At 42.8% G+C, this 16437-nt stretch overlaps 1 protein-coding gene and 1 long non-coding RNA gene across 3 annotated transcripts in view; one reads left to right on the top strand and one right to left on the bottom strand.

Annotated features, from left to right (window-relative positions):
- GABRR3 (gamma-aminobutyric acid type A receptor subunit rho3) overlaps positions 1–16437 on the bottom strand; it is a 99590-nt gene that overhangs the window by 50088 nt on the left and 33065 nt on the right. The gene's annotated exons all lie outside the window — the stretch shown is intronic.
- The window catches only part of LOC125644993 (uncharacterized), a 38901-nt gene continuing 35679 nt past the window's right edge, over positions 13216–16437 (top strand). Inside the window, exons 1-2 of the long non-coding RNA XR_007359163.2 lie at positions 13216–13292; positions 14832–14988. This is a non-coding gene — a long non-coding RNA (uncharacterized LOC125644993). The remainder of the gene's footprint in view (positions 13293–14831; positions 14989–16437) is intronic.

Raw genomic sequence — 16437 nt, 5'->3', positions numbered from 1 at the left:
TTGGGGTAGCAAGCACAGAGTGACCAGGTGTCCAGTTTTCAACTGGAACACCTGGTCGAAAAGGGACCCTGGTGGCTCCACTCAGCACTGCTGACCATTGCAAAATCAGGACATAGCCCTTACACAGAGAATGATTTTCTAAAATACAAGCACCTGTTCCTCTAACTGACTTCAGTGGGACCTGTGGGAGTTCAACACCTCTGAAAATCAGGCCTAGAATGTCTTTGAATCCTTCAGCCAAATTAGCTACAATTCACAGCATTGACCAATACCCTAGAAAATTAAATGTCAAATTCTGGGCTCTTCTTTTTCTTCACATTGGTGAACATTCAGTTTCTAGCTCTCGTAAAATACATTACGATTGAAACTACAGTCTGTCTGATTTCTTATTTTATTTGCCCACTGCGCTTTTTAGTATATGCTATGAACATACAAGGAGGGCTGCCTCAAATTTTCATAGTCCAATATCCAGCTGTACTCTCATCACTCCCATTTTCCCACACAAGGAGGCCCATTTATATCCAGTTGGTGATTCAGCTGAGCCTTTGCGGCATAAGGCCTCTCTTCTGCTTTCCTCTGAAGCTTATCTGGACCTCTGCTTATTCCAGAGCTATAGCAGCTGCACATTTTCATATAACCTGATATTAGGATCATAAAAAAAAAATCTTTCATCCCTTGCGTTTTGCAGCACTACGTTCACAGCTTCTAAACCAGGGACTCCCCACTTCATCATTCCACCTTTGCAAGATCAATCACTGAATTAATGTTATCCCTAAATCTGCTCATTTAGTTTGGAGACCAGTAATTCTAGAAGTAAAACATATCAGTTTTACTGCCCACAGTTAAGGAACAATCCATTTTGGATGATCTCTGGAGAAATACTGGGCCAAATTCTTCCTTGACTTACACTTCTAACAACCCCATTGACTTCAGTTGTGTAAATCAAGGCAGAATCTGACCCATTACTTTGATTACCCCTTGCTGATAACACTGCTGCACCCTCCACCACACTTGGGAGTTTCTCAAAGCTTCTCTTTGGGAGTTTCCAGAGTTGTTTTTTGTCTCCAGGGCTCATTTCTTCAAGAGTCTCTCAATGATTTTTGGAGAGGGCACAATTAATGAGGAGAAAACACCAACAAAACAAACTGTGAAAGCAGATGGGCAAGTTTGGCTTAGTTCTGACGTTGGATCTATGGAGAAAAACCCTCTCAGCCATTTGGCCCTGTGCATTTCCCTGACCGTGATTTTGGGGATAAAATGAGCGGACTGAGTAACAGATAAAAGGGTGAGTGGGATGGAAGGAAATTGCAAGCTCTTTCTACGGCGGTGTCTCGATTGACAGTTTATACCCCTCTCTTTATTTCCAAAATATTAAGGCCCCAGTAAATGACTTTAACGGGAGAGCTTTAGAAACAAGATGCATTGTGGGAATAAATTCTAAAGAGGAGAGAGATGCTACAGGTGGTCAAGGGCGCACAAAGGCAACCATAATTCTGTGCTAACATTGCACCATCTGGATAGGCTTTCTACTGTCCCTTGTAACACATTGTACTTTTAAACCTTCTTCCAACAATCCCCTATTTGCAGATTTATTTCATAACACCTGACAAATTAAATTTAACACAAATTAAATGCTCAGGAGACAAGGCACAGTTTCTAATCTTGGCTCCTCACATTGACGGTGCCATTTAGGGACGTCTACACAGCAAATGGCAGCGAGTCTCAGAGCCCGGGTCTACAGACTCAGGCTTGCCGGGCTCGCATTACGGCACGAGAAATAGCTGTGTAGACGTTTGGGCTCAGGCTCAAGACGGGAAGGGGAGCGTCACAGCCTGATTTCCAGCCCCAGCTGTTGTTTCAGCCCCTGTTGTGTAGACATGCCCAAAACAGCCCACACCAGGGCCGGCCCAAAACATTTTGGCACCTGAGGCAAGGAGCTCAAATGATGCCCCCATGTCCCCTCGCTTGGGCCAAAACTTTGAAAGGTCTCAATTCTGCCTTCTTCCTGTTCTACTCCTCTTATGGTACTGCTCTGCTACCTACCACAATAAAGGAGAACTAACAACTTAAAATGCCTTGTTCAAAAATTTTAAGTAACACTTAACTTTCAAATGCCTGAACACCAAATGTAACTTTTCTTGTCTGCATAGTAACACTAGCATTTTTATCTGTTTGAATAATCAAAGTGGTGCTTTCCATGCCTTCTTGGTTGCAAAGGTTTGAACTGCTTCCTGCTGAAGATCCACAGTCTAGGCCAGCTCATGCTCTGTTGAGGTGATTGCAAGGCTGACCAGCCTCTCCAGTGTCATGGTGGAGCATAGATGTGTTTTTATTAACTTCAGCTTGGAGAAACTGCGTTCTCCACTGGCAGCTGTTACCGGAAGTGTTAGAAGTATGTGCAGAGCAACAAAAGCATTTGGAAAGAGGGTGGTCATCTTATTTGTGCACATATATTCCAGAACAGCCTTTGGAGTTGATCCTGCTGAAATGTATCTTGAAAGAGCTTTCAGTTCATCCCCTAAATCACTCGCATCAATATCGCACATGTCATGTGTCAACACGGTCTCTAGTGCCCTGCATTGCTGGTGTCGGTCTTCTTCAGGTACAGTGAGGAGTTTTGGAATATCATACAACATCCCAAATATACTTCTGTGCTCCCTGAGCTGCATGAAACGTTCAACTGACGGTACTGCACAATCTAGCACCTGGTTAAAGAATTCAACTTTGAATTGTTGTTTGGGGTCTCTTATGGGATTATCCCGTGCCTCGTAATCAAAATGCCTTCTTCTTTGGTGACTCCTGTATTCTTGAATGGGTGGGAAAATAGCTTCAGTGTGAAGTTCCGCTGCCAACTTCTGTGCACTCTTCAGAATGCTTTGAAATCCCTCATCTGACCGGTCAGACTGCAGGTATGACTTTGCTTTGTCCAGTTGTTCCATTGCTCCGGATATATCAAGGTCAACACCTTGGAGTCTCTTGCTTACAACATTTATTTCAAACAATATGTCATGCCACAACACTAAGCCACACAGAAATTTGAAGTGATGTATGTTTCTGGTGATTCCATTGCCCTCTGCCACTGTTCTCCCACGAACAGTTCCTGTTATAGGATTATCCTCCATAATGGCAACTATGGCATCATCTATCTTCCCAATTTGGTGTTTGAGAGGCTTTATCGCCTCCACTCGACTTTCCCATCATGTGGCACTCAGTGGTTTCAGTGTCAGAGAGGATGTTCCCAGATGTTGTTTCAGAATTTGCCATTGATGAGTTGATGCAGAGAAAAATACATAAATGCTTTGAATTACATTTAAAAATTCAGCAGCCTCACTAGAAGCTGATGCTGCATCACTGACTACCAAGTTCAATGAATGAGAACTGCCTGGGACAAAAAAAGCTCGACGGTTTAACTCTCGGATCCATGTCTGCACTCCTCTGTTCTTTCCTCTCATGTTGGCACCATTATCGTAGCCCTGACCTCTCATGTCAGCGATCACAATTCTCATACCGTCCAGCTTTTTAAGAAGCATATTTGTCATACCAGCTCCTGTAGTATCATCAACGTCAATAAATTCTAGAAAATGCTCTCTGACAGTCACCATTGAAGGGACATTTTCACTAAGTTCTGTTGTCGTTACAAAAGGCACCATTAAAGTCATTTGTTCCGTATGGCTGAAGTCAGGTGTGCAGTCCAGAATAATAGAGTAATATCTTGCTGACTTCAGATCTGCCACAATCTTCTGTTTGACTTTTGTTGCCAGTAACTGATCTCATTTTGAATTCTTTTTCCAAGGTAGTGGTGTGTGTACATTTCTTGGGTGGTGACTCTTCTTAGATGCTCCTGGAGTACAGCATCAAACTCAGCCATCAGCTCCACAATTTTAAGGAAGTTTCGATTGTTTGGCACATACAGCTGATCTGAAGTGCCACACAGTGCTAGGTTTTGGGTAGCAAGCATTCTCACAATGGCAATGAGCCTTTTCAGAACATTTTGCCAGTAAAGAGACTCTGATGCAATCTTCTCTTGATGCGGATCATCTAGGGTGGCCTTTAACCTTACTCACATCTCAAGCTCTTTCCACCTATAGACTGCTCTCTGGTGATTTGCTGCCTTCTCATGGCATGCCAGATTTCTAGCCAGATTTTTCCAGCCCTTTGTTCCTGTAGAACCCAATGTGGCTGGAACATTAGACTGGAAGAGTTTGCAACAAAAACAGTATGCAGCATTCTGGGGTTTTGAGTACATAAGTCTTGGCCTCTCCACTTTGTCACCACTGGGGATTTCACGCCAGTAATGTGTTGGATGGAAACTTCTATTTTCATTGTCTTTGGGGAACATGAAGTTTTTCACTTGCTGTGGCCCATGCAGTAAAAGGAAGTCCCTCAGGCTACTTCTCAAGTAGGTCCACAGTCCTGGATCCTCTAGACTTAAGGAATTAAACTCAACAGCAGCTGTTTCTTGCGCCTCCACCACACTCTTCTGTGATCTACACTTTTCTTCAGGAATGTGCATGGTTACATCCATTTGAGATGGAGATATGGATGCTGCAGTAGCTGCCAGGTCACCTGCACTCTAACTGGAAGATCAGGCATCTCCTCACCACTCACATCCTCACTGGGGCCAGAGGCTCACCGTGAACATTTGTGTCTATGTATCTCAGGAGAGCTCCTTCCTGCTTAGATAGAAAAGCTTCCTTTGCTTGCTTGCTTTTTCCGAATGCTGCCCCAGAGGGGTGTTTTTTTCTTTCACTCATGACTGCTGTTCTGTGCCAGCTATGTGGCTCTCAACATTCAATTGAAGGGGACAAATAAGCAGGCTGGTAGCAGGGCCCGAGTGAGGGAAGATATCAGTGTCTTAAGGGCCTAACTGGCTCTTACTACTTCATTTGACTGCCTGTTCTCCTCAGGGAAGCAGCAGGAAACAGGAAGCTCCCTCAGAAGCTGGTGTTAATCAGTCCAGGGTCCTGGAGGTGCTAAAGAGGTACATAAGAGGCTCCTCCTCCTCTCTCTCCCTGCAGCTCCTGCTGCTTTCGGTTATTCCCTCTCACCATTTCTCCTGTCTGCCTGTTATGTCTCTTGTGCCCTCCTTCCTCCAGCACAGCACTCCACCATCTCTGTGCATCTAGAGCAGAGAGAATACATATGCACCAGCAGCAGAAAATAGTGAAAATGTTGTAAGTGCCTATCTGCAATGGCAATAGGTGTTCCACAAACCAATGAAACTGATAAATATAAAATAAATATTCTACTCAACAGCAGCCCCCCTTATGGCACATTTTCTTTCTATTAAGTAAACCCAAATGGGTTGACATGAGCGGTGACTGGAGAGTGATATAGTCGAGTGCAGTGGAAGCTGATAAAACAACCTTGAATCATCACCAAGGATATAGAAATATGCATTCTCAGTGTATTTCTTCTTCTTAGGGGGCCAGCTGACCCAAAGTCATTTGAGCTTTGGACACAGGGATGTGCTGTCTGAGTTGAGAACTGGACCCTTGAGACCATGATTTGCCCCTGATTTAGACCTGTTTATACAGGTGTAACCCCATGGATTTTAACATTGTTACTCCTGACTGATGCTGGTGCAAGAAACTCAGCCCCTGGGCTGCACAGAAGTAAGTCCCCACCGGATTTAGAACTGGATGTACAAAACAAATATAAAGTGGGCACTTAATTTGCTGCGGTAGTGTAGAGCTGGGCTGGCATGGAAAGCATTAGGAAGAGGTGGTTGTCTGAAATGGAAATAAATCCTCCCTGGTAAATCCTCCCTGCTGTTTTCCAAAAGGAGGGAAGATTACTGTTCCCCTTTGACCACAATAGGCATCCAGGTGATGTGAGAGGCACTGAGAGTCTGTTGTGAATACTTCACAGTGAAAGGTGTAGAAAATGACTTGTTGACTTACAAGAGTAAGAAAAATCCTGGCCCCACTGAAGTCAATGGCAAAGCTACTATTGACTTAACTGGGGCCACGATGTCATGCTAAGTGTGGTTTTGAATGGTTTATCGTGTGTATAAGCAGGTATCTTTTCCCCCTTCGCAGTATGTGTGTATAGCTCCACTCTAGTTTTATCATCCATTGTTGTTCATCCTTAGGCTGTAATGTTAGAGTGCAAGAAATAAGAATATATTTGTCTTTTAACTCCCTGCACTTTGTGGCCATTTGATTTTGTCAGGAATGTAAATTATGGGGGGAATGAGCCTCACATGACTGCCTACAGATAACACACTACAGAAAACCCTCTTTACAGAGGGATCAAGGAGACAACACATAACCCTGAATAATTTACACAAAAGGGTTCGATATTAACAAAATATATAGCAATATATTAGTCAGTTTGGGAACTGCAGGACTTGGCCATAATCCTTCACTATCAGAAGCAATGCACATTGCACCAAAATTTGTCTTTTTTAAATACATTATCTACCAGTCTGGGGGGGAAACAAAACCAAAACCTTCTCTTCGCTACTTTCTAGTCTGACAACAGGTATATATCAGCAGTTCTCTCAGCTTATTCTCTTCCACTGATTTCAGTGAAATAACTAAGCAATCGTATTCACCCCTTTGTTGCTGTTCCTCTATTCTGCCTACCAAGTTCATTAAGCATTTCCTGCCAATAGTACATAAAGTATATGCCTGGAACCCGCAGTTTTAACAGCTGGGAATTCATTCATAAATGTGCAGTGTATCCTTACCAAACTCTGTTCTGCCACGTACAAACACAAGTAGAACAAGGATGTTTAATGTACTAAAATACATATCTTTCAGTTTTGGAACTGCAGCCTTTTTGTCCTATTCCAGTCAAAACTGAGAGAGAAGTTTATTGATTAAAGTCCGATCTCTAGTGGTCATAAGACACTGTTACCGGTCACCATACACAACTCACTGTGGCCATTTGCCAGTCTTTCCCCTCCCACTGATTACTTCCAGAGAACATTAAACAAGCATAATAAAGCTGGGACCAAGTTTCAATCTTGGCAGCCTAACCTAGCTGCCCAACTCCTATGCTGAAAAAGGTATCTCAAATGGATATTTGGATGTGCTGATTTCAGTACCTAGTTTTAGGTACCCATTTTTGAAAACATTGCTCCCCTCCTTTAACTTGCTAGGTTTATAAAGCCCAACAACTTCCATTTTACCAGTGTCTGGCAGAAGGAAGGAGCTCTAGATCCAAAAATCTTGTGGGCAATCACATTTCTGGTCAGTTAATGAAAAATGTGGTTATCCTACATATATTTAACCCTTGGAACTCACTGCCACAACATATTATTGAGGTCAAAAGCTTAGAAGGTTTTAAAAAGTGGCTTAATCATGTATACAGATAATAACATGCACTATTTCACTCGATAGGTCATTAATTTATATGGCATAAAAATCTTTCATGTTTTAGGACAAGTAAACCACTGTCTAGGGTTAAGAAGAAACTTCCTCTGTGGGGACTGTGGAGGTTGTTTCATTGTCCCCTATGGAGGTTTCACACCTGCCTCTGAAGTATCTAGTTCTTACCCGATCATACCCAGTGATCTGTGCTAAGTCCTCTGCTTCTTTACTGACATTTTATATTCTGAAAATAAAATAAAAAACCTTAACTACAATGACGTGATAAAGTGAAAAGGTTTTTTAGATCACAGGCAGTCTGATAAGACCAATGTACAAAAGGATTTACTGATCCTCATGTACACCTATGTGCTGGTGACGGGTTGCCCCCCGTCCTCCGGGGTGCCACCTGATGTACTGGGGTACCACTGAGCCCACCTGTTCCACCAGCCTGGGCTCCCTTACACTGTCTTGCTGAGCCAGGCCCTCAAGCCTCCTCCAGCACACACACAGGAAGGGATACACCCAGCTGCAGAAAGACACAGACACTGAAATCAGCACTACATGGGAAGGCTTCAGCTAGAGAATTGCCCAGCACTCAAGTGCACGGCCCCTCTGGAGTGTAAACCCCAAATTGTATCATCTTGCACTGCACAGAGAACTATACAGCATAAGCTCATGAAATCCACCCCCTCCCATAATGTGGAGGAAGATATGAACAGCTTTTCCCCCACCAGTTATGAATTCCACAAACTGGTTTTAGAGAAAACAAAAACAAGTTTATTAACTACAAAAGATAGATTTTAAGTTCCTATAAGTGATAGCAAGCAGATCAAAGCAGATTACCTTAGTACAGGGGTTGGCAACCTTTGGCACGCAGCCCCTCAGGGTAATCCACTGGCAGGCCGCGAGACATTTTGTTTACGCTGACCATTCACAGACATGGCCCCCCGCAGCTCCCAGTGACTGCGATTCGCCGTTCCCGGCCAATGGGAGCTGCAGGAAGCTATGCATCTATGCAAACCACCGAATGATGTAACTACATTGATTCCAGTAGAGTAACAGCATAAATAAATTTGACCCCTAATAAAGAGCTGAACTGAAATTATCATTATAAGGGCACTGTCTTCAGCCAGGGTGGATTGATTAAAATCAAAGCAATGTAATCATTGATTTAAATCAGCAAGCAGGAACCTTTGATTTCATACAATCTGTTTTAATCTTGTTTTTCATTTGTACTTTTTAGTTATTTTCCTAAAGAAAGGTTGAGTCATTGGTTGGTAACCATTAAAACATGTTGATTTGCAACTATCTATAGCCTTTACACTAAATTTGGTGCTTCCTTTTGCTAATCAGGAAGATACAATATATGTATACACATTTTAAAGCAATTATATAACTTAACATACATTTATTCAGATTCTCGATTTTTACGTATTTTTATTATCTTAGAAAATGGCAAATGATGCATTTCTTATTTGCTAGATGATTACTTTTTTACTAGTGATTTGTAGCAAGCTCTACTCGTATGGAAATTCAAATTGAATTAAAGGTGCACAAAAACAGCATATTAATTTTTTTATTAAATAAAACTACCTTAAATGGCTTGAAACATAAGAAAAACATTCTATCAGTAAGTTTTATCAACACATGTTTTACATGTAAAACTATGTAATTTATTAAACAAAGGAAGCATCATCTGTAGTTTGTGAAATGAACTGATTATTTCTGGTCACAATGGGCTGGTCTTCACTACAGGGAGATCAACACTGCTGCAATCAATGCAGCAGGGATCAATTTAGCAGATCTAGTGAAGACCCACTAAATCGACGGCAGAGCACGCTCCGGTCACCTCCCCGAGAAGAGTGAAGTAAATCGACCCTAGCGCATCTCCCATCGACACAGTGCGGTGAAGACACCAGGGTAAGTCAACCTAAGCTATGTCGACTCCAGCTACATTATTCAGACAATTGGAATAGCGTAATTTAGGTTGATTTACCCCTGTAGTGAAGACAAGCCCTATGCCTTTCAGGATTTTAGGGCTAGTAGATCTCATCCTCTCACACCTGATTTTTATTCATAGATTGGAAGAGGAAAACAAGTTTTACTGCTTTTTCAACTCCCAATTGGTTTACTAACTTTGAACAAACCAGTCATTGAACTGAACTAGCTGAATAAACTGAAATGAAGAAAATATTGCATCCACAGAAAAGGCTACTGCTTGCAAAAGCTGATTTAGCACTTGAAAAACTCTGGTTCCATGTGCTTAACCCATGATTTCCACCAGTTCAGTGGTTTTAATTTTTTTAAAACTTGTCAGTTAACATGTACTGCTTAATATTATTTTGTATTTAATTTAATGATTTTAATAGATTATAATAAGTTTAGGCCTTAACATAGGTTATCAATTTCAAATTTAATGTTAAATAGGTTTATTTAAACCTGCATTTAATTTAAATAAAAATCCAAGTTAAATTTTTTAAAACATTTTTTTTAAATTAAAAAAAAAATTGATTTTTAATCTGCCCTCTCTGCAATGCTGCATTTATGTGTCAAGAGCCCATTTTTATGGATCTATATTTTGGCCACAAAAAGCCACTTTGGACTGAATCACAGCATAAGGTCTTAACAATGATGCAAGCAAGACGAGGACCAAAACACCAGCTCTGGGCTCTCCATTCCTAGAGTATGGTGAAGAGATGCCAGTTAACTTTGCAGACCAACAGTTTTACTGCCCTAGAGTCCAGCGAACTATCCAATTGCTGCAAATCGATTCAATATAGGTAACATTTCTCCTGATTTATTAAATAAGATAATGTGACTGGTTTCTGGACAAAAGAAGAATAAATCAACCAGCACACATTAGTCAGTAAAGAAAGTATCTCCACTGAAGAACTTGGATTTCTCTCCCCCTGCCTAGTGTGACATGGTAACTGCCCTTGTGATGTCATAACAGTCTGATGCGAGACACTATCCGAGGCTTTTCTTATTGTCTGCCTCTCTCACTTCTTTCAGAGTGCAGCTGTTCTCTCCTCCGTGCCCTCAGAAACCATGGAAAATGAGCTGCAGCTACATGCCATGTGGAAACAGTCCCTGATTATCTCAGGAGTCATCCTGCAAGGGTGGAAATTTCTAAGATGCATGACGAAAAGGCTAGAATTATCACAGCGGAACGCTAAGAGCTAGGAGGTGCCTTTTTCTTTTTTTCCCTCTTTATTTCCTCATCATTTCCTTTTTTTCTTTCTTTAATCTATAGTTTCTTTTCAGAGCAAGTGTTCATTCTCCTGGAAGAGAAGCCAGGGAGCCCGCTAGATAGTAACCACTGCCCTTGGGTTCAATCCCTGCAGTGAGTCCCTTGGGCAGCCCCAGCATGAAGGGAAGGAAGTAGTGTAGCATCTAGAAACCCCCAGTTCCTCTTTTATTGAGCATATATTGTAGACAGCACAAGTAGAGCTGCCTGTAGTTAAGGTTGCCTGACATTTTCATCGTAAGACCGTGTGTTCAGTTGCTTAGAACTTGGACAAACTTTAACCACTCATGCTTAAATTCTACACGGCAGATGCCTGTGGTGATGGGGTCGGGGTGCAGTGAGGGTCCTGGGACTGGAATGAGGACACGATAACTGGCCGGGGCAGAAGGGGTCAGGGCTTGAAGAGAACAGGGGCAGAAGGGTCTGTGACCACACTACAGCACATTCCTCTCAGAACCTGGAACAGAACCCAGGTTTTCTGAGTCTCAACATTCTTTTACTGACAGAAAAGAGCTGTGAAATCCCATGGCAAAATGTGTGCCTCATCTCCCTCTAGCAGCTGGCCCATACAGAGCATGACAACCTACTATTGCTAACAGTTACTCTGTTAGTTCAAGTGACAGAGGTCCGTGCAGTGGATCTAAACATTTTAATCCTGCTGATAACCCATGTGGGTGTCAATATAGTTCTACTTCATGGCACTTGTTTTTTTCAGTTCGCTTTTTTAAAAACCTAAGACATTACATACAAAAAACCTATATTAAAAAAAGTTAAAGTTGCAAAATCAAGCATGCAAATATGTTAGGAAATGCCAGAATTAAGGTTGCCTGTGCATTCAGAGAATGATTCAGGCTTGTGTACTGAATGAGGACGTTTTCTCTAAGATGCCTGCCTCATTTGTTGCAGAAGATGGAAGATGTGTAGTGAATGAGACAGGGTGTTACAGGAAGAGAGTGGTCTCGTGGTTAAGGCAGCTGAACCACCCTGAAGAACTGGATTCTACCCCGGCTTCTGCTACATAATTCCTGTGTCACGCTGGGCAAGTCAGTTAAGCCAAACTTTTCACTGTGTAGTCTTCATTTTGTTGGATGACCAATTTGAGGCGCTGGGGTCTGACGTGCAGAAATGCTGAGCACTTACAGCTGCAACTGAAGTTAATGGGTGCTGTGCTGTGCTCGAAACAAAAAAAAAGTGTTATAAATGCTAAGTTCTCTGAAAAATCGGAGTATCTCAACATGGGCACCCAAAATCAGCTCACACTTTTGATATATTTTGATATTTGATGTTCCTTGGTTCCCTGTCTGTAAAATGGGGATAACACCACCTCTTCATCTCACAGGGATGTTGTGAAAATAAATTCAGGAATGTGTGTGAAACACTCAGATATGATAGTGATGAACAACATCAAAGGCACAAGGGGAAAACAACAATAAGTCTGTTTTCAGGTCACAGTTTTAATAGCTGGCAGTAAATAAGGCCTGGAGTCATACACAGAAGGATAAGGATAAAATGAATTACTGAATAGCCACTATGCAGTGAGCATCATCCACCCTGTATACTGAATCAGGCAGGGGTTCAATGAAAAAAAAATAGTGTGTGATTGTGAAATTTAAGGGTACGTCTACATTGTAATCAGTAGGTGCGACTGCAGCCCAGGTAGACATAACTGAGCGAGCTTTGATCTAGTCAAAGATAGTTCAAGTAACAAAAGTGAAGCCTCTCGAGTATGTACCCTGGGTCCTGGAAAGGCAGGGCTAGCCCATGCCATTGCCTGTGTTGCCATGGCTTCACTGCTATTATTACTCATGCTAGCTTTCATCCAGATCAAAGCTAGATCAGGTATGTCTACATGCACCGACTGCAGTGTAGACATACCTAAAGGCTGAACCAGCATGCAAAGGGCTGTCCCCTAGTGGGGTGGGGGGGCCCGGGACAAATCAGCCAGGATAGGCCCCTCTTAACATTTTTTATACAGGTGAAGAATACATTTTCTACTGGACAAAGGCTAGTTAGATTTTTGATAAACACTGAGCAAATGATGCTCCTCGCTGAGTCTGACAGCGATGCAGAGGGAAAGAAAAGGAGAACATAGAGGGAAAGTACTCATTTCCTGGAGCATTTTCTCTGTAACAAAGTAAGCTTGCTGCTCAGTAGCACTATCAGAGTGCCGTGTTTTTCTTTCTTTTATGTCCCACTTACTTTCATTTATTTTAATTGGATCTGGGACTGAGGACAATCGTCACACCTTAATCCTCCAAACAACAAAGCAAGGGCACAAAGCCATCAAGAATAAAATACAAGGCACACGATACATCTCTTTAGCGACTTGAGGGTTTGGGTTTTTTGCCCCTGTAAATAATCCAGGAGGTTTCAAGATGTTGCAAAAGAGGTTAAACTGTCTCTAAATCATAGAAGTTAGAGGTGGGAAAACCATATTTACCAGTCCCCAAACCAGGGCAGGTTTGATCTCTCCATGCCTAGATTTACCAGCAAGCAGCAACTGGAAACACGGTCATTTTATATTTGTTTTAGCCTTTTAGTTCCTTTAGGTTGGCAAATGGAAATTCAGTCCCATTTGCAAACCAATGCACTGGGGCTGGAAACAGTCCAAGAACCCAGCAACCCTCTTGGGGCTGCCCTATAAAGGCTGAACTAATCATTAACTGCAGAGGCAAAGCGAGGTCTGTTCCCTCCTCCTGAGATCCCAGGCAGCAGCCAAGGGAGAGGTGAGTGGCTATTGCAATGCTCAACCCCGCACCTTCAGCCTTCATGCAAAAAAACAAACTTGTTTCAAACCTGCTGAAATCGATCGGCCCCCAGGGCATGATGGGGAGCAATGGGGAAAGCAGTCTCCCCTCCTCCCACCACTACCCATTGCAAGCACTTTCCCTGTGCTACCCCCACCGAGCAGAGTCCGCACTGCCAGCCCCCAAGCAGAGAGCCGCTGAGCGATTCTCTCCTGTTCTTGAGGAGCCTGGGCAGCAGCCCCATCACCACCTCCCGGGGAAACCCCCCTCTGCGCCCAAGCAAACCGCAGCACAGTAACTGCCCTTTCCCCCGCACCTCCAGCGAGCAAGTCACGCCGGGAGGAGACGGGATTGGGAAAAGCGAATCCCCCTTGAAAATGGGAGCGCCGCGATCGGCTTGTCTAGTAACAAACACAGCTGAATAGCATAAGGAGAAGACTCCGCTCCTACCCCCCCCCCACACACATATCCACAGCTCCAGCCTCCAAGTGTAGCTGAAGCACGGCGCCCCCCAAAGCACGGGCCCCTCTAGAGTGGTCGCCCTGATTTCCCATACCCCCGGGATGCCTCTGGTCATGCATATGCATGAGATAGCACAGGCAGCCTTATTTTTGGCATCATCCAACTTATGACGGCTTGACTTTATGTAACCTTTACAGTCTTCTAATGTATTTTTCATATGTCATGTATATGTTTGATATGAGGAGAGGAAGGACTTACTAGACAACATGCTACCCTCTCTGGCCTGTGCAGCACTGGACGCCAGACTTCTCGGGCACTGCAGGAAATCCTCACCCAAGTAAAAGATTCCATTTCACTTCTCACAAGGGTCCTAACAACTCTATCACCTTCTGCTCATATTCACGTCTCCTCCATTAGCTCTGGAGCCATGCCCAGGAGTGACCACTCTCTCCTGGGGTGAAATGAGAGCTCAGTCCTATGTCTATTCCTTCTGACATGTCGCCACCCAGACTGCTGTAGGCACTGAGACAGATGTTGCCCATCAATACCATGTGCATGAATCTGTCTTTTTTTAATTCAGTGGAACCATACTGTTTTTCAGGCCAATATGTGTGCCTGAGTGATCTGGCACAGCGGATTGTTGGAACTGATGTGCTGAACATGGCTCAGGCCTGACGGAGCACATTCAAAAGGCCTGTTTCTCCACTGCCCCTTGTGCAGTCACTTACACCTGTGCAAACTGAGGGCAGCAAGGGTGTATAGTGCCACCATTCTGATCTGGTAGCATTTTGCACTGATGTAACTGACTTCACTAGGGGCAAGACAGTGGAGAATCAGGTCCAGATTGTTTAGTTGATGTTCCCAGGAGCACCCATTTTATATTAACTTGGGCATCTAAATGAATGGTTTTTAAAGTGTCAACATTTTTATGAACGATGACAAAGAAACTAATTCCCACCTGCAGGGTGTGTTTACTCAGAGCACACTGGGGAATCAGCTCACAGACACAGAAATGCTTTGCTATTATGAAGGGCCGTTTTCAATTTTCTTCTCCAGACTGACATTAACCATTGCACTACAGCAGAACACCCTTGCACATAGCAGCCGCACCTGGGAACGTGGACATAGTGAAATTTCTCCTGCCTCAGAATGCTGACATGGATATCCAGGATCACCTTCAATACACCTCACTCCAGGAGGCTACTAAGTTCAAGTAGGTTTCTTCAGCGTACTACAACTACTCAGTCCCTCCATCACTAGGGGGCGGGGCTCGAGGGCTGTCATTTTTTAAAATACCATTTTCTCCTACTGCCTTTCTCCCTTCTTTCTTTGCTTGCGCTAACTGTCCACCAGAACGACAGATGAATATAGACAAGCAGAGAGAGGCTAAGCAAAGAATAGAGACTGCATTTTTAATCGCTTTGCTTAGTGCTAACAATGCACTTGTGCAATACAATAAACAGTGCAAAGAGAGCTCCTTCTTGAAGAGCTTGCAAGGTAAGGAAGAAAGAAAAGGAGGACAAAGAGCTGAGAGAGACCGATAGAGAAAGAAAGAGAATGAGAGAGCTGTACTGAATAAAGCAACAGATAGAGAGAAAAAGATTCCAAAGGGTGTTACAGAAACAGTAAGGTCAGAGGGAGGTATCCACTCAGATGCAGCCAAACATACAGCAACAAGGGTATTTTCCTGGAGGGTGAAATTGGGGAGGCTTCTGATTAGTTTTATTTCTCTTTCTTCTACACTTCAGAAACATTGATGTTATCAAAGCTATCATGGGATAGAGGGAAGGTCCTCTTATGGATTGGTAACTGGCTAAAAGATATTCCTACTGTTTGTTTCCTAAATGGTCAGTTTTCAGAATGGAGAGAGGTAAATAGTGGAGCCCGCCAGGGGATCTGATAAAAGGGGTAAACAGTGAGGTGGCAAAATTTGCAGATGATACAAAACTACTCAAAATAGTTAAGTCCCAAGCAAACTGTGAAGAGCTACAAAAGGATCTCACAAAACTGGGTAACTGGGCAAATTTGTTAGTCTCTAAGGTGCCACAAGTACTCCTTTTCTAAAATGGCAGATGAAATTCAATGTTGATAAATGCAAAGTAATGCACATTGAAAAACATAATCCCAACTATACATATAAAATGATGGGGTCTAAATTAGCTGTTACCACTCAAGAAAGAGATTTTGGAGTCATTGTGGATAGTTCTCTGAAAACATCCACTCAATGTGCAGCAGCAGTCAAAAAAGCAAACAGAATGTTGGGAATTATTAAGAAAGGGATAGATAATAAGACAGAAAATATCATATTGCCTCTATATGAATCCATGGTATGCCCACATCTTGAATACCGTGTGAAGAAGTGGTCGCCCCATCTCAACAAAGATATATTGGAATTGGCAAAGGTTCAGAAGAGGGCAATAAAAATCATTTTGGGTATGGAATGGCTTCCACATGAGGAGCGATTAATAATACTGGGATTTTTCAGCTTGGAAAAGAGACAACTAAGGGGGGATATGATAGAGGTCTATAAAATCATGACTGGTGTGGAGAAAGTAAATAAGCAAGTGTTATTTACTTCTCATAAACACAAGAATTAGGTGTCACTAAATTAAATTAATAGGCAGCAAGTTTAAAACAAACAAAAGGAAGTATTTTTTTCAAA

Source organism: Caretta caretta, chromosome 1, assembly GCF_965140235.1.
Source record: "Caretta caretta isolate rCarCar2 chromosome 1, rCarCar1.hap1, whole genome shotgun sequence".
In the NCBI taxonomy this organism is placed as follows: Eukaryota; Metazoa; Chordata; order Testudines; family Cheloniidae; genus Caretta; species Caretta caretta.
Note: the sequence above shows the minus strand (reverse complement) of the source record. Positions and strands in the feature narration are given on the sequence as shown.